We start from the raw sequence: 16,922 nt of genomic DNA on the forward strand, positions 1-16,922 counted from the left end.
CCCAGGAGCTTCCACCACCAGACCCCAGGAGCTTCCACCACCAGACCTCAGGAGCTTCCAACAGACCCCAGCAGCATCACCACCAGACCCCACTAGCTCCACCACCAGACCCCAGCAGCATTACCACCAGACCCCATCCACCACCAGACCCTACTAGCTCCACCACCAGACCCCAGCAGCATTACCACCAGACCCCATCCACCACAAGACCCCACTAGCTCCACCACCAGACCCCAGCAGCATCACCACCAGACCCCATCCACCACCAGACCCTACTAGCTCCACCACCAGACCCCAGGAGCTTCCAACACCAGACCCCACTAGCTCCACCACCGGACCCCAGCAGCATCAGCACCAGACACCACTAGCTCCACCACCGGACCCCAGCAGCATCAGCACCAGACCCCAGGAGCTTCCACCACCAGACCCCAGGAGCTTCCACCACCAGACCCCAGGAGCTTCCACCACCAGACCTCAGGAGCTTCCACCACCAGACCCCAGGAGCTTCCACCACCAGACCCCAGCAGCATCAGCACCAGACCCCAGCAGCATCACCACCAGAACCCAGGAGCTTCCACCACCACACCCCAGGAGCTTCCATCACCAGACCCCAGGAGCTTCCACCACCAGACCCCTCTAGCTGCACCACCAGACCCCAGCAGCATCACCACCACACCTCAGGAGCTTCCACCACCAAACCCTAACAACAACTCAACAACCTCAAAAACCCGGCTCACCTGGAGCCACCCAAAGACCCGGCTCACCGTCCGAACCCGGGGACCCGCTTTTAGGCCCCCCACCGACCGGCCACTGGAGTGAAAGAGCCAGCCCTTGGGCCTGGAGGACCAGGGCCCTGGTACCATAAACACCCAGACGCTCCTAGCACCATGGACAGCACTCTGTCAGATGCTCAAGCGCATATTGTTTTTTACTCATGTTCTGGTTTCAGGACCACAAAAAAAACACAATAAAAGCTGAACAGGGTTCCATGGTGTAATGGTTAGCACTCTGGACTTTGACCCCAGGAGCTTCCACCACCAGACACCACTAGCTCCACCACCAGACGACAGCAGCATCACCACCACACCTCAGGAGCTTCCACCACCAGACACCACTAGCTCCACCACCAGACCCCAGCAGCATCACCACCAGACCCCAGCAGCATCACCACCAGACCCCAGGAGCTTCCACCACCAGACCCCAGGAATTTCCATCACCAGACCCAAGGAGCTTCCATCACCTGACCCCAGGAGCTTCCATCACCAGACCCCAGGAGCTTCCACCACCAGACCCCACTAGCTGCACCACCAGACCCCAGCAGCATCACCACCAGAACCCAGGAGCTTCCACCACCACACCCCAGGAGCTTCCATCACCAGACCCCAGGAGCTTCCACCACCAGACCCCTCTAGCTGCACCACCAGACCCCAGCAGCATCACCACCACACCTCAGGAGCTTCCACCACCAAACCCTAACAACAACTCAACAACCTCAAAAACCCGGCTCACCTGGAGCCACCCAAAGACCCGGCTCACCGTCCGAACCCGGGGACCCGCTTTTAAGCCCCCCACCGACCGGCCACTGGAGTGAAAGAGCCAGCCCTTGGGCCTGGAGGACCAGGGCCCTGGTACCATAAACACCCAGACGCTCCTAGCACCATGGACAGCACTCTGTCAGATGCTCAAGCGCATATTGTTTTTTACTCATGTTCTGGTTTCAGGACCACAATAAAAACACAATAAAAGCTGAACAGGGTTCCATGGTGTAATGGTTAGCACTCTGGACTTTGACCCCAGGAGCTTCCACCACCAGACACCACTAGCTCCACCACCAGACGACAGCGGCATCACCACCACACCTCAGGAGCTTCCACCACCAGACACCACTAGCTCCACCACCAGACCCCAGCAGCATCACCACCAGACCCCAGCAGCATCACCACCAGACCCCAGGAGCTTCCACCACCAGACCCCAGGAATTTCCATCACCAGACCCAAGGAGCTTCCATCACCTGACCCCAGGAGCTTCCATCACCAGACCCCAGGAGCTTCCACCACCAGACCCCACTAGCTGCACCACCAGACCCCAGCAGCATCACCACCCCACCTCAGGAGCTTCCACCACCAGACCCCAAAAACAACTCAACAACCTCAACAACCCGGCTCACCTGGAGCCACCCAGAGACCCGGCTCACCGTCCGAACCAGGGGACCCGCTTTTAAGTCCCCTACCCCCCTCCCCCCCACTGTGTGGTGGAGTCACATCCTGGTTATACAGCAGAGTGGCGCAGCGGAAGCGTGCTGGGCCCATAACCCAGAGGTCGATGGATCGAAACCATCCTCTGCTACTTAAGAGATCCTCTCATACATGAGATGTGAGAGATTAACTGAAATCTATCCAGAGCTTTTTGGAAACAAGAAAGTGGATGTATGATCTATGAACATACTGCACTGACTGTTGATAAAATGCATTTAATCAAAATGAGGATGAAAATATGTCTCAACCTAATAAAGTAAAACCAACCATTTTAAAATAAAGTAAAACCAACCATTTTAAAATAAAGACTCTAAATTGTCTATTTCTGAAGATTCACACACACACACACACACACACACACACACACACACACACACACACACACACACACACACATACACACAGCTGACAGGTTGTTGTGGCCGAGTGGTTAAGGCGATGGACTAGAAATCCATTGGGGATTCCCCGCGCAGGTTCGAATCCTGCCAACAATGAGTAATGTTTGAATGTGCAAGACGACTGCCTAATTTGCAGTTATTAATCATATCCAGTACTGTCTTTCAAAAGTAATCAGTTGGCTTCCCTTGTGGTACATTTTGTATTTTCTACCCATCATGGTAATACCGATGGATGATTTTTAATTTTACCGCACCAGGACAACTTATATGAAATCACACATTTATTTCTAACATGAATGATTTGAAGATAGGATTTTTTTTTCGTTACGCCCGCCATTTTCAAAGCATGCAAGTTTCCGTAGTGTAGTGGTTATCACGTTCGCCTAACACGCGAAAGGTCCCCTGTTCGAAACTGGGCGGAAACATGTATTACTGCAATAATATTATTTGGACTTGGAAAACCCCTCTAATCCTCTTCTTGGTGCTCGGCACAGGAAGGTCGACCATCTCTTTCTCGCATTGGGTCTTATGCAGAAATGAATTTCGTTGCAGTTCCACAACTGATTAAAAGCCAGTCATTCCTCATTTACCTAATCTTTCAAATGTCCAACTTTACAGGAAAAAAAGAAACATATTACAGAGATTTTTTACAGGATCTTTTCGTCATGCCCGCCTTTTTCAAAACATGTAAGTCACTAGCTCCACCACCAAACCCCAGCAGCATTAACACCAGACCCCACTAGCTCCACCACCAGACCCCAGGAGCTTCCAACACCAGACCCCACTAGCTCCACCACCATACCCCAGCAGCATCACCACCAGACCCCAGGAGCTTCCACCACCAGACCCCAGGAGCTTCCACCACCAGACCTCAGGAGCTTCCACCACCAGACCCCAGGAGCTTCCACCAGACCCCAGCAGCATCACCACCAGACCCCACTAGCTCCACCACCAGACCCCAGCAGCATTACCACCAGACCCCATCCACCACCAGACCCTACTAGCTCCACCACCAGACCCCAGCAGCATTACCACCAGACCCCATCCACCACAAGACCCCACTAGCTCCACCACCAGACCCCAGCAGCATCACCACCAGACCCCATCCACCACCAGACCCTACTAGCTCCACCACCAGACCCCAGGAGCTTCCAACACCAGACCCCACTAGCTCCACCACCGGACCCCAGCAGCATCAGAACCAGACCCCAGGAGCTTCCACCACCAGACCCCAGGAGCTTCCACCACCAGACCCCAGGAGCTTCCACCACCAGACCCCAGGAGCTTCCACCACCAGACCTCAGGAGCTTCCACCACCAGACCCCAGGAGCTTCCACCACCAGACCCCAGCAGCATCAGCACCAGACCCCAGCAGCATCACCACCAGAACCCAGGAGCTTCCACCACCACACCCCAGGAGTTTCCATCACCAGACCCCAGGAGCTTCCACCACCAGACCCCTCTAGCTGCACCACCAGACCCCAGCAGCATCACCACCACACCTCAGGAGCTTCCACCACCAAACCCTAACAACAACTCAACAACCTCAAAAACCCGGCTCACCTGGAGCCACCCAAAGACCCGGCTCACCGTCCGAACCCGGGGACCCGCTTTTAAGCCCCCCACCGAGCGGCCACTGGAGTGAAAGAGCCAGCCCTTGGGCCTGGAGGACCAGGGCCCTGGTACCATAAACACCCAGACGCTCCTAGCACCATGGACAGCACTCTGTCAGATGCTCAAGCGCATATTGTTTTTTACTCATGTTCTGGTTTCAGGACCACAATAAAAACACAATAAAAGCTGAACAGGGTTCCATGGTGTAATGGTTAGCACTCTGGACTTTGACCCCAGGAGCTTCCACCACCAGACACCACTAGCTCCACCACCAGACGACAGCAGCATCACCACCACACCGCAGGAGCTTCCACCACCAGACACCACTAGCTCCTCCACCAGACCCCAGCAGCATCACCACCAGACCCCAGGAGCTTCCACCACCAGACCCCAGGAATTTCCATCACCAGACCCAAGGAGCTTCCATCACCTGACCCCAGGAGCTTCCATCACCAGACCCCAGGAGCTTCCACCACCAGACCCCAGGAATTTCCATCACCAGACCCAAGGAGCTTCCATCACCTGACCCCAGGAGCTTCCATCACCAGACCCCAGGAGCTTCCACCACCAGACCCCACTAGCTGCACCACCAGACCCCAGCAGCATCACCACCACACCTCAGGAGCTTCCACCACCAGACCCTGACAACAACTCAACAACCTCAACAACCCGGCTCACCTGGAGCCACCCAGAGACCCGGCTCACCGTCCGAACCAGGGAACCCGCTTTTAAGTCCCCCCCCCCCCCCCCCCTCCCCCCCACTGTGTGGCGGAGTCACATCCTGGTTATACAGCAGAGTGGCGCAGCGGAAGCGTGCTGGGCCCATAACCCAGAGGTCGATGGATCGAAACCATCCTCTGCTAATTAAGAGATCCTCTCATACATGAGATGTGAGAGATTAACTGAAATCTATCCAGAGCTTTTTGGAAACAAGAAAGTGGATGTATGATCTATGAACATACTGCACTGACTGTTGATGAAAATGCATTTAATCAAAATGAGGATGAAAATATGTCTCAACCTAATAAAGTAAAACCAACCATTTTAAAATGAAGTAAAACCAACCATTTTAAAATAAAGACTCTAAATTGTCTATTTCTGAAGATTCACACACACACACACACACACACACACACACACACACACACACACACACACACACACACACACACACACACACACACACACACACACACACACACACACACATACACACAGCTGACAGGTTGTTGTGGCCGAGTGGTTAAGGCGATGGACTAGAAATCCATTGGGGATTCCCCGCGCAGGTTCGAATCCTGCCAACAATGAGTAATGTTTGAATGTGCAAGACGACTGCCTAATTTGCAGTTATTAATCATATCCAGTACTGTCTTTCAAAAGTAATCAGTTGGCTTCCCTTGTGGTACATTTTGTATTTTCTACCCAGCATGGTAATACCGATGGATGATTTTTAATTTTACCGCACCAGGACAACTTATATGAAATCACACATTTATTTCTAACATGAATGATTTGAAGATAGGATTTTTTTTTCGTTACGCCCGCCATTTTCAAAGCATGCAAGTTTCCGTAGTGTAGTGGTTATCACGTTCGCCTAACACGCGAAAGGTCCCCTGTTCGAAACTGGGCGGAAACATGTATTACTGCAATAATATTATTTGGACTTGGAAAACCCCTCTAATCCTCTTCTTGGTGCTCGGCACAGGAAGGTCGACCATCTCTTTCTCGCATTGGGTCTTATGCAGAAATGAATTTCGTTGCAGTTCCACAACTGATTAAAAGCCAGTCATTCCTCATTTACCTAATCTTTCAAATGTCCAACGTTACAGGAAAAAAAGAAACATATTACAGAGATTTTTTACAGGATCTTTTCGTCATGCCCGCCTTTTTCAAAACATGTAAGTCACTAGCTCCACCACCAAACCCCAGCAGCATTAACACCAGACCCCACTAGCTCCACCACCAGACCCCAGGAGCTTCCAACACCAGACCCCACTAGCTCCACCACCATACCCCAGCAGCATCACCACCAGACCCCAGGAGCTTCCACCACCAGACCCCAGGAGCTTCCACCACCAGACCTCAGGAGCTTCCAACAGACCCCAGCAGCATCACCACCAGACCCCACTAGCTCCACCACCAGACCCCAGCAGCATTACCACCAGACCCCATCCACCACCAGACCCTACTAGCTCCACCACCAGACCCCAGCAGCATTACCACCAGACCCCATCCACCACAAGACCCCACTAGCTCCACCACCAGACCCCAGCAGCATCACCACCAGACCCCATCCACCACCAGACCCTACTAGCTCCACCACCAGACCCCAGGAGCTTCCAACACCAGACCCCACTAGCTCCACCACCGGACCCCAGCAGCATCAGCACCAGACACCACTAGCTCCACCACCGGACCCCAGCAGCATCAGCACCAGACCCCAGGAGCTTCCACCACCAGACCCCAGGAGCTTCCACCACCAGACCCCAGGAGCTTCCACCACCAGACCTCAGGAGCTTCCACCACCAGACCCCAGGAGCTTCCACCACCAGACCCCAGCAGCATCAGCACCAGACCCCAGCAGCATCACCACCAGAACCCAGGAGCTTCCACCACCACACCCCAGGAGCTTCCATCACCAGACCCCAGGAGCTTCCACCACCAGACCCCTCTAGCTGCACCACCAGACCCCAGCAGCATCACCACCACACCTCAGGAGCTTCCACCACCAAACCCTAACAACAACTCAACAACCTCAAAAACCCGGCTCACCTGGAGCCACCCAAAGACCCGGCTCACCGTCCGAACCCGGGGACCCGCTTTTAAGCCCCCCACCGACCGGCCACTGGAGTGAAAGAGCCAGCCCTTGGGCCTGGAGGACCAGGGCCCTGGTACCATAAACACCCAGACGCTCCTAGCACCATGGACAGCACTCTGTCAGATGCTCAAGCGCATATTGTTTTTTACTCATGTTCTGGTTTCAGGACCACAATAAAAACACAATAAAAGCTGAACAGGGTTCCATGGTGTAATGGTTAGCACTCTGGACTTTGACCCCAGGAGCTTCCACCACCAGACACCACTAGCTCCACCACCAGACGACAGCAGCATCACCACCACACCTCAGGAGCTTCCACCACCAGACACCACTAGCTCCACCACCAGACCCCAGCAGCATCACCACCAGACCCCAGCAGCATCACCACCAGACCCCAGGAGCTTCCACCACCAGACCCCAGGAATTTCCATCACCAGACCCAAGGAGCTTCCATCACCTGACCCCAGGAGCTTCCATCACCAGACCCCAGGAGCTTCCACCACCAGACCCCACTAGCTGCACCACCAGACCCCAGCAGCATCACCACCAGAACCCAGGAGCTTCCACCACCACACCCCAGGAGCTTCCATCACCAGACCCCAGGAGCTTCCACCACCAGACCCCTCTAGCTGCACCACCAGACCCCAGCAGCATCACCACCACACCTCAGGAGCTTCCACCACCAAACCCTAACAACAACTCAACAACCTCAAAAACCCGGCTCACCTGGAGCCACCCAAAGACCCGGCTCACCGTCCGAACCCGGGGACCCGCTTTTAAGCCCCCCACCGACCGGCCACTGGAGTGAAAGAGCCAGCCCTTGGGCCTGGAGGACCAGGGCCCTGGTACCATAAACACCCAGACGCTCCTAGCACCATGGACAGCACTCTGTCAGATGCTCAAGCGCATATTGTTTTTTACTCATGTTCTGGTTTCAGGACCACAATAAAAACACAATAAAAGCTGAACAGGGTTCCATGGTGTAATGGTTAGCACTCTGGACTTTGACCCCAGGAGCTTCCACCACCAGACACCACTAGCTCCACCACCAGACGACAGCGGCATCACCACCACACCTCAGGAGCTTCCACCACCAGACACCACTAGCTCCACCACCAGACCCCAGCAGCATCACCACCAGACCCCAGCAGCATCACCACCAGACCCCAGGAGCTTCCACCACCAGACCCCAGGAATTTCCATCACCAGACCCAAGGAGCTTCCATCACCTGACCCCAGGAGCTTCCATCACCAGACCCCAGGAGCTTCCACCACCAGACCCCACTAGCTACACCACCCCACCTCAGGAGCTTCCACCACCAGACCCCAAAAACAACTCAACAACCTCAACAACCCGGCTCACCTGGAGCCACCCAGAGACCCGGCTCACCGTCCGAACCAGGGGACCCGCTTTTAAGTCCCCTACCCCCCTCCCCCCCACTGTGTGGTGGAGTCACATCCTGGTTATACAGCAGAGTGGCGCAGCGGAAGCGTGCTGGGCCCATAACCCAGAGGTCGATGGATCGAAACCATCCTCTGCTACTTAAGAGATCCTCTCATACATGAGATGTGAGAGATTAACTGAAATCTATCCAGAGCTTTTTGGAAACAAGAAAGTGGATGTATGATCTATGAACATACTGCACTGACTGTTGATAAAATGCATTTAATCAAAATGAGGATGAAAATATGTCTCAACCTAATAAAGTAAAACCAACCATTTTAAAATAAAGTAAAACCAACCATTTTAAAATAAAGACTCTAAATTGTCTATTTCTGAAGATTCACACACACACACACACACACACACACACACACACACACACACACACACACACACACACACACACACACACACACACACACACACACACACATACACACACAGCTGACAGGTTGTTGTGGCCGAGTGGTTAAGGCGATGGACTAGAAATCCATTGGGGATACCCCGCGCAGGTTCGAATCCTGCCAACAACGAGTAATGTTTGAATGTGCAAGAAGACTGCCTAATTTGCAGTTATTAATCATATCCAGTACTGTCTTTCAAAAGTAATCAGTTGGCTTGCCTTGTGGTACATTTTGTATTTTCTACCCAGCATGGTAATACCGATGGATGATTTTTAATTTTACCGCACCAGGACAACTTATATGAAATCACACATTTATTTCTAACATGAATGATTTGAAGATAGGATTTTTTTTTCGTTACGCCCGCCATTTTCAAAGCATGCAAGTTTCCGTAGTGTAGTGGTTATCACGTTCGCCTAACACGCGAAAGGTCCCCTGTTCGAAACTGGGCGGAAACATGTATTACTGCAATAATATTATTTGGACTTGGAAAACCCCTCTAATCCTCTTCTTGGTGCTCGGCACAGGAAGGTCGACCATCTCTTTCTCGCATTGGGTCTTATGCAGAAATGAAATTCGTTGCAGTTCCACAACTGATTAAAAGCCAGTCATTCCTCATTTACCTAATCTTTCAAATGTCCAACTTTACAGGAAAAAAAGAAACATATTACAGAGATTTTTTACAGGATCTTTTCGTCATGCCCGCCTTTTTCAAAACATGTAAGTCACTAGCTCCACCACCAAACCCCAGCAGCATTAACACCAGACCCCACTAGCTCCACCACCAGACCCCAGGAGCTTCCAACACCAGACCCCACTAGCTCCACCACCATACCCCAGCAGCATCACCACCAGACCCCAGGAGCTTCCACCACCAGACCCCAGGAGCTTCCACCACCAGACCTCAGGAGCTTCCACCACCAGACCCCAGGAGCTTCCACCAGACCCCAGCAGCATCACCACCAGACCCCACTAGCTCCACCACCAGACCCCAGCAGCATTACCACCAGACCCCATCCACCACCAGACCCTACTAGCTCCACCACCAGACCCCAGCAGCATTACCACCAGACCCCATCCACCACAAGACCCCACTAGCTCCACCACCAGACCCCAGCAGCATCACCACCAGACCCCATCCACCACCAGACCCTACTAGCTCCACCACCAGACCCCAGGAGCTTCCAACACCAGACCCCACTAGCTCCACCACCGGACCCCAGCAGCATCAGCACCAGACCCCAGGAGCTTCCACCACCAGACCCCAGGAGCTTCCACCACCAGACCCCAGGAGCTTCCACCACCAGACCTCAGGAGCTTCCACCACCAGACCCCAGGAGCTTCCACCACCAGACCCCAGCAGCATCAGCACCAGACCCCAGCAGCATCACCACCAGAACCCAGGAGCTTCCACCACCACACCCCAGGAGCTTCCATCACCAGACCCCAGGAGCTTCCACCACCAGACCCCTCTAGCTGCACCACCAGACCCCAGCAGCATCACCACCACACCTCAGGAGCTTCCACCACCAAACCCTAACAACAACTCAACAACCTCAAAAACCCGGCTCACCTGGAGCCACCCAAAGACCCGGCTCACCGTCCGAACCCGGGGACCCGCTTTTAAGCCCCCCACCGACCGGCCACTGGAGTGAAAGAGCCAGCCCTTGGGCCTGGAGGACCAGGGCCCTGGGACCATAAACACCCAGACGCTCCTAGCACCATGGACAGCACTCTGTCAGATGCTCAAGCGCATTTTGTTTTTTACTCATGTTCTGGTTTCAGGACCACAATAAAAACACAATAAAAGCTGAACAGGGTTCCATGGTGTAATGGTTAGCACTCTGGACTTTGACCCCAGGAGCTTCCACCACCAGACACCACTAGCTCCACCACCAGACGACAGCAGCATCACCACCACACCTCAGGAGCTTCCACCACCAGACACCACTAGCTCCACCACCAGACCCCAGCAGCATCACCACCAGACCCCAGCAGCATCACCACCAGACCCCAGGAGCTTCCACCACCAGACCCCAGGAATTTCCATCACCAGACCCAAGGAGCTTCCATCACCTGACCCCAGGAGCTTCCATCACCAGACCCCAGGAGCTTCCACCACCAGACCCCACTAGCTGCACCACCAGACCCCAGCAGCATCACCACCACACCTCAGGAGCTTCCACCACCAGACCCTGACAACAACTCAACAACCTCAACAACCCGGCTCACCTGGAGCCACCCAGAGACCCGGCTCACCGTCCGAACCAGGGGACCCGCTTTTAAGTCCCCTCCCCCCCTCCCCCTCACTGTGTGGCGGAGTCACATCCTGGTTATACAGCAGAGTGGCGCAGCGGAAGCGTGCTGGGCCCATAACCCAGAGGTCGATGGATCGAAACCATCCTCTGCTAATTAAGAGATCCTCTCATACATGAGATGTGAGAGATTAACTGAAATCTATCCAGAGCTTTTTGGAAACAAGAAAGTGGATGTATGATCTATGAACATACTGCACTGACTGTTGATGAAAATGCATTTAATCAAAATGAGGATGAAAATATGTCTCAACCTAATAAAGTAAAACCAACCATTTTAAAATGAAGTAAAACCAACCATTTTAAAATAAAGACTCTAAATTGTCTATTTCTGAAGATTCACACACACACACACACACACACACACACACACACACACACACACACACACACACACACACACACACACACACACACACACACACACACACATACACACAGCTGACAGGTTGTTGTGGCCGAGTGGTTAAGGCGATGGACTAGAAATCCATTGGGGATTCCCCGCGCAGGTTCAAATCCTGCCAACAATGAGTAATGTTTGAATGTGCAAGACGACTGCCTAATTTGCAGTTATTAATCATATCCAGTACTGTCTTTCAAAAGTAATCAGTTGGCTTCCCTTGTGGTACATTTTGTATTTTCTACCCATCATGGTAATACCGATGGATGATTTTTAATTTTACCGCACCAGGACAACTTATATGAAATCACACATTTATTTCTAACATGAATGATTTGAAGATAGGATTTTTTTTTCGTTACGCCCGCCATTTTCAAAGCATGCAAGTTTCCGTAGTGTAGTGGTTATCACGTTCGCCTAACACGCGAAAGGTCCCCTGTTCGAAACTGGGCGGAAACATGTATTACTGCAATAATATTATTTGGACTTGGAAAACCCCTCTAATCCTCTTCTTGGTGCTCGGCACAGGAAGGTCGACCATCTCTTTCTCGCATTGGGTCTTATGCAGAAATGAATTTCGTTGCAGTTCCACAACTGATTAAAAGCCAGTCATTCCTCATTTACATAATCTTTCAAATGTCCAACTTTACAGGAAAAAAAGAAACATATTACAGAGATTTTTTACAGGATCTTTTCGTCATGCCCGCCTTTTTCAAAACATGTAAGTCACTAGCTCCACCACCAAACCCCAGCAGCATTAACACCAGACCCCACTAGCTCCACCACCAGACCCCAGGAGCTTCCAACACCAGACCCCACTAGCTCCACCACCATACCCCAGCAGCATCACCACCAGACCCCAGGAGCTTCCACCACCAGACCCCAGGAGCTTCCACCACCAGACCTCAGGAGCTTCCACCACCAGACCCCAGGAGCTTCCACCAGACCCCAGCAGCATCACCACCAGACCCCACTAGCTCCACCACCAGACCCCAGCAGCATTACCACCAGACCCCATCCACCACCAGACCCTACTAGCTCCACCACCAGACCCCAGCAGCATTACCACCAGACCCCATCCACCACAAGACCCCACTAGCTCCACCACCAGACCCCAGCAGCATCACCACCAGACCCCATCCACCACCAGACCCTACTAGCTCCACCACCAGACCCCAGGAGCTTCCAACACCAGACCCCACTAGCTCCACCACCGGACCCCAGCAGCATCAGAACCAGACCCCAGGAGCTTCCACCACCAGACCCCAGGAGCTTCCACCACCAGACCCCAGGAGCTTCCACCACCAGACCCCAGGAGCTTCCACCACCAGACCTCAGGAGCTTCCACCACCAGACCCCAGGAGCTTCCACCACCAGACCCCAGCAGCATCAGCACCAGACCCCAGCAGCATCACCACCAGAACCCAGGAGCTTCCACCACCACACCCCAGGAGTTTCCATCACCAGACCCCAGGAGCTTCCACCACCAGACCCCTCTAGCTGCACCACCAGACCCCAGCAGCATCACCACCACACCTCAGGAGCTTCCACCACCAAACCCTAACAACAACTCAACAACCTCAAAAACCCGGCTCACTTGGAGCCACCCAAAGACCCGGCTCACCGTCCGAACCCGGGGACCCGCTTTTAAGCCCCCCACCGACCGGCCACTGGAGTGAAAGAGCCAGCCCTTGGGCCTGGAGGACCAGGGCCCTGGTACCATAAACACCCAGACGCTCCTAGCATCATGGACAGCACTCTGTCAGATGCTCAAGCGCATATTGTTTTTTACTCATGTTCTGGTTTCAGGACCACAATAAAAACCCAATAAAAGCTGAACAGGGTTCCATGGTGTAATGGTTAGCACTCTGGACTTTGACCCCAGGAGCTTCCACCACCAGACACCACTAGCTCCACCACCAGACGACAGCAGCATCACCACCACACCTCAGGAGCTTCCACCACCAGACACCACTAGCTCCACCACCAGACCCCAGCAGCATCACCACCAGACCCCAGCAGCATCACCACCAGACCCCAGGAGCTTCCACCACAAGACCCCAGGAATTTCCATCACCAGACCCAAGGTGCTTCCATCACTTGACCCCAGGAGCTTCCATCACTTGACCCCAGGAGCTTCCATCACCAGACCCCAGGAGCTTCCACCACCAGACCCCACTAGCTGCACCACCAGACCCCAGCAGCATCACCACCACACCTCAGGAGCTTCCACCACCAGACCCCAACAACAACTCAACGACCTCAACAACCCGGCTCACCTGGAGCCACCCAGAGACCCGGCTCACCGTCCGAACCAGGGGACCCGCTTTTAAGTCCCCTCCCCCCCTCCCCCCCACTGTGTGGCGGAGTCACATCCTGGTTATACAGCAGAGTGGCGCAGCGGAAGCGTGCTGGGCCCATAACCCAGAGGTCGATGGATCGAAACCATCCTCTGCTACTTAAGAGATCCTCTCATACATGAGATGTGAGAGATTAACTGAAATCTATCCAGAGCTTTTTGGAAACAAGAAAGTGGATGTATGATCTTTGAACTATGAACATACTGGCTGTTGATGCTGACTGTTGATGAAAATGCTATTGATGAAAATGCATTTAATCAAAATGAGGATGAAAATATGTCTCAACCTAATAAAGTAAAACCAACCATTTTAAAATAAAGTAAAACCAACCATTTTAAAATAAAGACTCTAAATTGTCTATTTCTGAAGATTCACACACACACACACACATACACACAGCTGACAGGTTGTTGTGGCCGAGTGGTTAAGGCGATGGACTAGAAATCCATTGGGGATTCCCCGCGCAGGTTCGAATCCTGCCAACAACGAGTAATGTTTGAATGTGCAAGACGACTGCCTAATTTGCAGTTATTAATCATATCCAGTACTGTCTTTCAAAAGTAATCAGTTGGCTTCCCTTGTGGTACATTTTGTATTTTCTACCCAGCATGGTAATACCGATGGATGATTTTTAATTTTACCGCACCAGGACAACTTATATGAAATCACACATTTATTTCTAACATGAATGATTTGAAGATAGGATTTTTTTTTCGTTACGCCCGCCATTTTCAAAGCATGCAAGTTTTCGTAGTGTAGTGGTTATCACGTTCGCCTAACACGCGAAAGGTCCCCTGTTCGAAACTGGGCGGAAACATGTATTACTGCAATAATATTATTTGGACTTGGAAAACCCCTCTAATCCTCTTCTTGGTGCTCGGCACAGGAAGGTCGACCATCTCTTTCTCGCATTGGGTCTTATGCAGAAATGAATTTCGTTGCAGTTCCACAACTGATTAAAAGCCAGTCATTCCCCATTTACCTAATCTTTCAAATGTCCAACTTTACAGGAAAAAAAGAAACATATTACAGAGATTTTTTACAGGATCTTTTCGTCATGCCCGCCTTTTTCAAAACATGTAAGTCACTAGCTCCACCACCAATCCTCAGCAGCATTAACACCAGACCCCACTAGCTCCACCACCAGACCCCAGGAGCTTCCAACACCAGACCCCACTAGCTCCACCACCATACCCCAGCAGCATCACCACCAGACCCCAGGAGCTTCCACCACCAGACCCCAGGAGCTTCCACCACCAGACCTCAGGAGCTTCCACCACCAGACCCCAGGAGCTTCCACCAGACCCCAGCAGCATCACCACCAGACCCCACTAGCTCCACCACCAGACCCCAGCAGCATTACCACCAGACCCCATCCACCACCAGACCCTACTAGCTCCACCACCAGACCCCAGCAGCATTACCACCAGACCCCATCCACCACAAGACCCCACTAGCTCCACCACCAGACCCCAGCAGCATCACCACCAGACCCCATCCACCACCAGACCCTACTAGCTCCACCACCAGACCCCAGGAGCTTCCAACACCAGACCCCACTAGCTCCACCACCGGACCCCAGCAGCATCAGCACCAGACCCCAGGAGCTTCCACCACCAGACCCCAGGAGCTTCCACCACCAGACCTCAGGAGCTTCCACCACCAGACCCCAGGAGCTTCCACCACCAGACCCCAGCAGCATCAGCACCAGACCCCAGCAGCATCACCACCAGAACCCAGGAGCTTCCACCACCACACCCCAGGAGCTTCCATCACCAGACCCCAGGAGCTTCCACCACCAGACCCCTCTAGCTGCACCACCAGACCCCAGCAGCATCACCACCACACCTCAGGAGCTTCCACCACCAAACCCTAACAACAACTCAACAACCTCAAAAACCCGGCTCACCTGGAGCCACCCAAAGACCCGGCTCACCGTCCGAACCCGGGGACCCGCTTTTAAGCCCCCCACCGACCGGCCACTGGAGTGAAAGAGCCAGCCCTTGGGCCTGGAGGACCAGGGCCCTGGTACCATAAACACCCAGACGCTCCTAGCACCATGGACAGCACTCTGTCAGATGCTCAAGCGCATATTGTTTTTTACTCATGTTCTGGTTTCAGGACCACAATAAAAACACAATAAAAGCTGAACAGGGTTCCATGGTGTAATGGTTAGCACTCTGGACTTTGACCCCAGGAGCTTCCACCACCAGACACCACTAGCTCCACCACCAGACGACAGCAGCATCACCACCACACCTCAGGAGCTTCCACCACCAGACACCACTAGCTCCACCACCAGACCCCAGCAGCATCACCACCAGACCCCAGCAGCATCACCACCAGACCCCAGGAGCTTCCACCACCAGACCCCAGGAATTTCCATCACCAGACCCAAGGAGCTTCCATCACCTGACCCCAGGAGCTTCCATCACCAGACCCCAGGAGCTTCCACCACCAGACCCCACTAGCTGCACCACCAGACCCCAGCAGCATCACCACCACACCTCAGGAGCTTCCACCACCAGACCCTGACAACAACTCAACAACCTCAACAACCCGGCTCACCTGGAGCCACCCAGAGACCCGGCTCACCGTCCGAACCAGGGAACCCGCTTTTAAGTCCCCCCCCCCCCCCCCTCCCCCCCACTGTGTGGCGGAGTCACATCCTGGTTATACAGCAGAGTGGCGCAGCGGAAGCGTGCTGGGCCCATAACCCAGAGGTCGATGGATCGAAACCATCCTCTGCTAATTAAGAGATCCTCTCATACATGAGATGTGAGAGATTAACTGAAATCTATCCAGAGCTTTTTGGAAACAAGAAAGTGGATGTATGATCTATGAACATACTGCACTGACTGTTGATGAAAATGCATTTAATCAAAATGAGGATGAAAATATGTCTCAACCTAA

General features: G+C 53.2%; 10 non-coding genes across 10 annotated transcripts; all 10 read left to right on the forward strand.

The window, feature by feature from the left end:
• The first annotated feature begins 2,668 nt into the window (after window positions 1-2,668).
• trnas-aga (transfer RNA serine (anticodon AGA)) lies at window positions 2,669-2,750 on the forward strand. The gene has a single exon. It is a non-coding gene; the product is annotated as a tRNA-Ser (tRNA).
• A 256-nt stretch (window positions 2,751-3,006) lies between these two features.
• Window positions 3,007-3,079, forward strand: trnav-aac (transfer RNA valine (anticodon AAC)). The gene has a single exon. It is a non-coding gene; the product is annotated as a tRNA-Val (tRNA).
• A 2,414-nt stretch (window positions 3,080-5,493) lies between these two features.
• trnas-aga (transfer RNA serine (anticodon AGA)) lies at window positions 5,494-5,575 on the forward strand. The gene has a single exon. It is a non-coding gene; the product is annotated as a tRNA-Ser (tRNA).
• A 256-nt stretch (window positions 5,576-5,831) lies between these two features.
• trnav-aac (transfer RNA valine (anticodon AAC)) lies at window positions 5,832-5,904 on the forward strand. Its single transcript has one exon. It is a non-coding gene; the product is annotated as a tRNA-Val (tRNA).
• A 3,077-nt stretch (window positions 5,905-8,981) lies between these two features.
• trnas-aga (transfer RNA serine (anticodon AGA)) lies at window positions 8,982-9,063 on the forward strand. The gene has a single exon. It is a non-coding gene; the product is annotated as a tRNA-Ser (tRNA).
• A 256-nt stretch (window positions 9,064-9,319) lies between these two features.
• trnav-aac (transfer RNA valine (anticodon AAC)) lies at window positions 9,320-9,392 on the forward strand. The gene has a single exon. It is a non-coding gene; the product is annotated as a tRNA-Val (tRNA).
• A 2,305-nt stretch (window positions 9,393-11,697) lies between these two features.
• Window positions 11,698-11,779, forward strand: trnas-aga (transfer RNA serine (anticodon AGA)). Its single transcript has one exon. It is a non-coding gene; the product is annotated as a tRNA-Ser (tRNA).
• A 256-nt stretch (window positions 11,780-12,035) lies between these two features.
• trnav-aac (transfer RNA valine (anticodon AAC)) lies at window positions 12,036-12,108 on the forward strand. The gene has a single exon. It is a non-coding gene; the product is annotated as a tRNA-Val (tRNA).
• A 2,307-nt stretch (window positions 12,109-14,415) lies between these two features.
• On the forward strand, window positions 14,416-14,497 carry trnas-aga (transfer RNA serine (anticodon AGA)). The gene has a single exon. It is a non-coding gene; the product is annotated as a tRNA-Ser (tRNA).
• A 256-nt stretch (window positions 14,498-14,753) lies between these two features.
• Window positions 14,754-14,826, forward strand: trnav-aac (transfer RNA valine (anticodon AAC)). Its single transcript has one exon. It is a non-coding gene; the product is annotated as a tRNA-Val (tRNA).
• The last annotated feature ends 2,096 nt before the right edge of the window (window positions 14,827-16,922 follow it).

This window comes from Cololabis saira, unplaced genomic scaffold, assembly GCF_033807715.1.
Source record: "Cololabis saira isolate AMF1-May2022 unplaced genomic scaffold, fColSai1.1 scf025, whole genome shotgun sequence".
NCBI classification, from domain to species: Eukaryota; Metazoa; Chordata; class Actinopteri; order Beloniformes; family Belonidae; genus Cololabis; species Cololabis saira.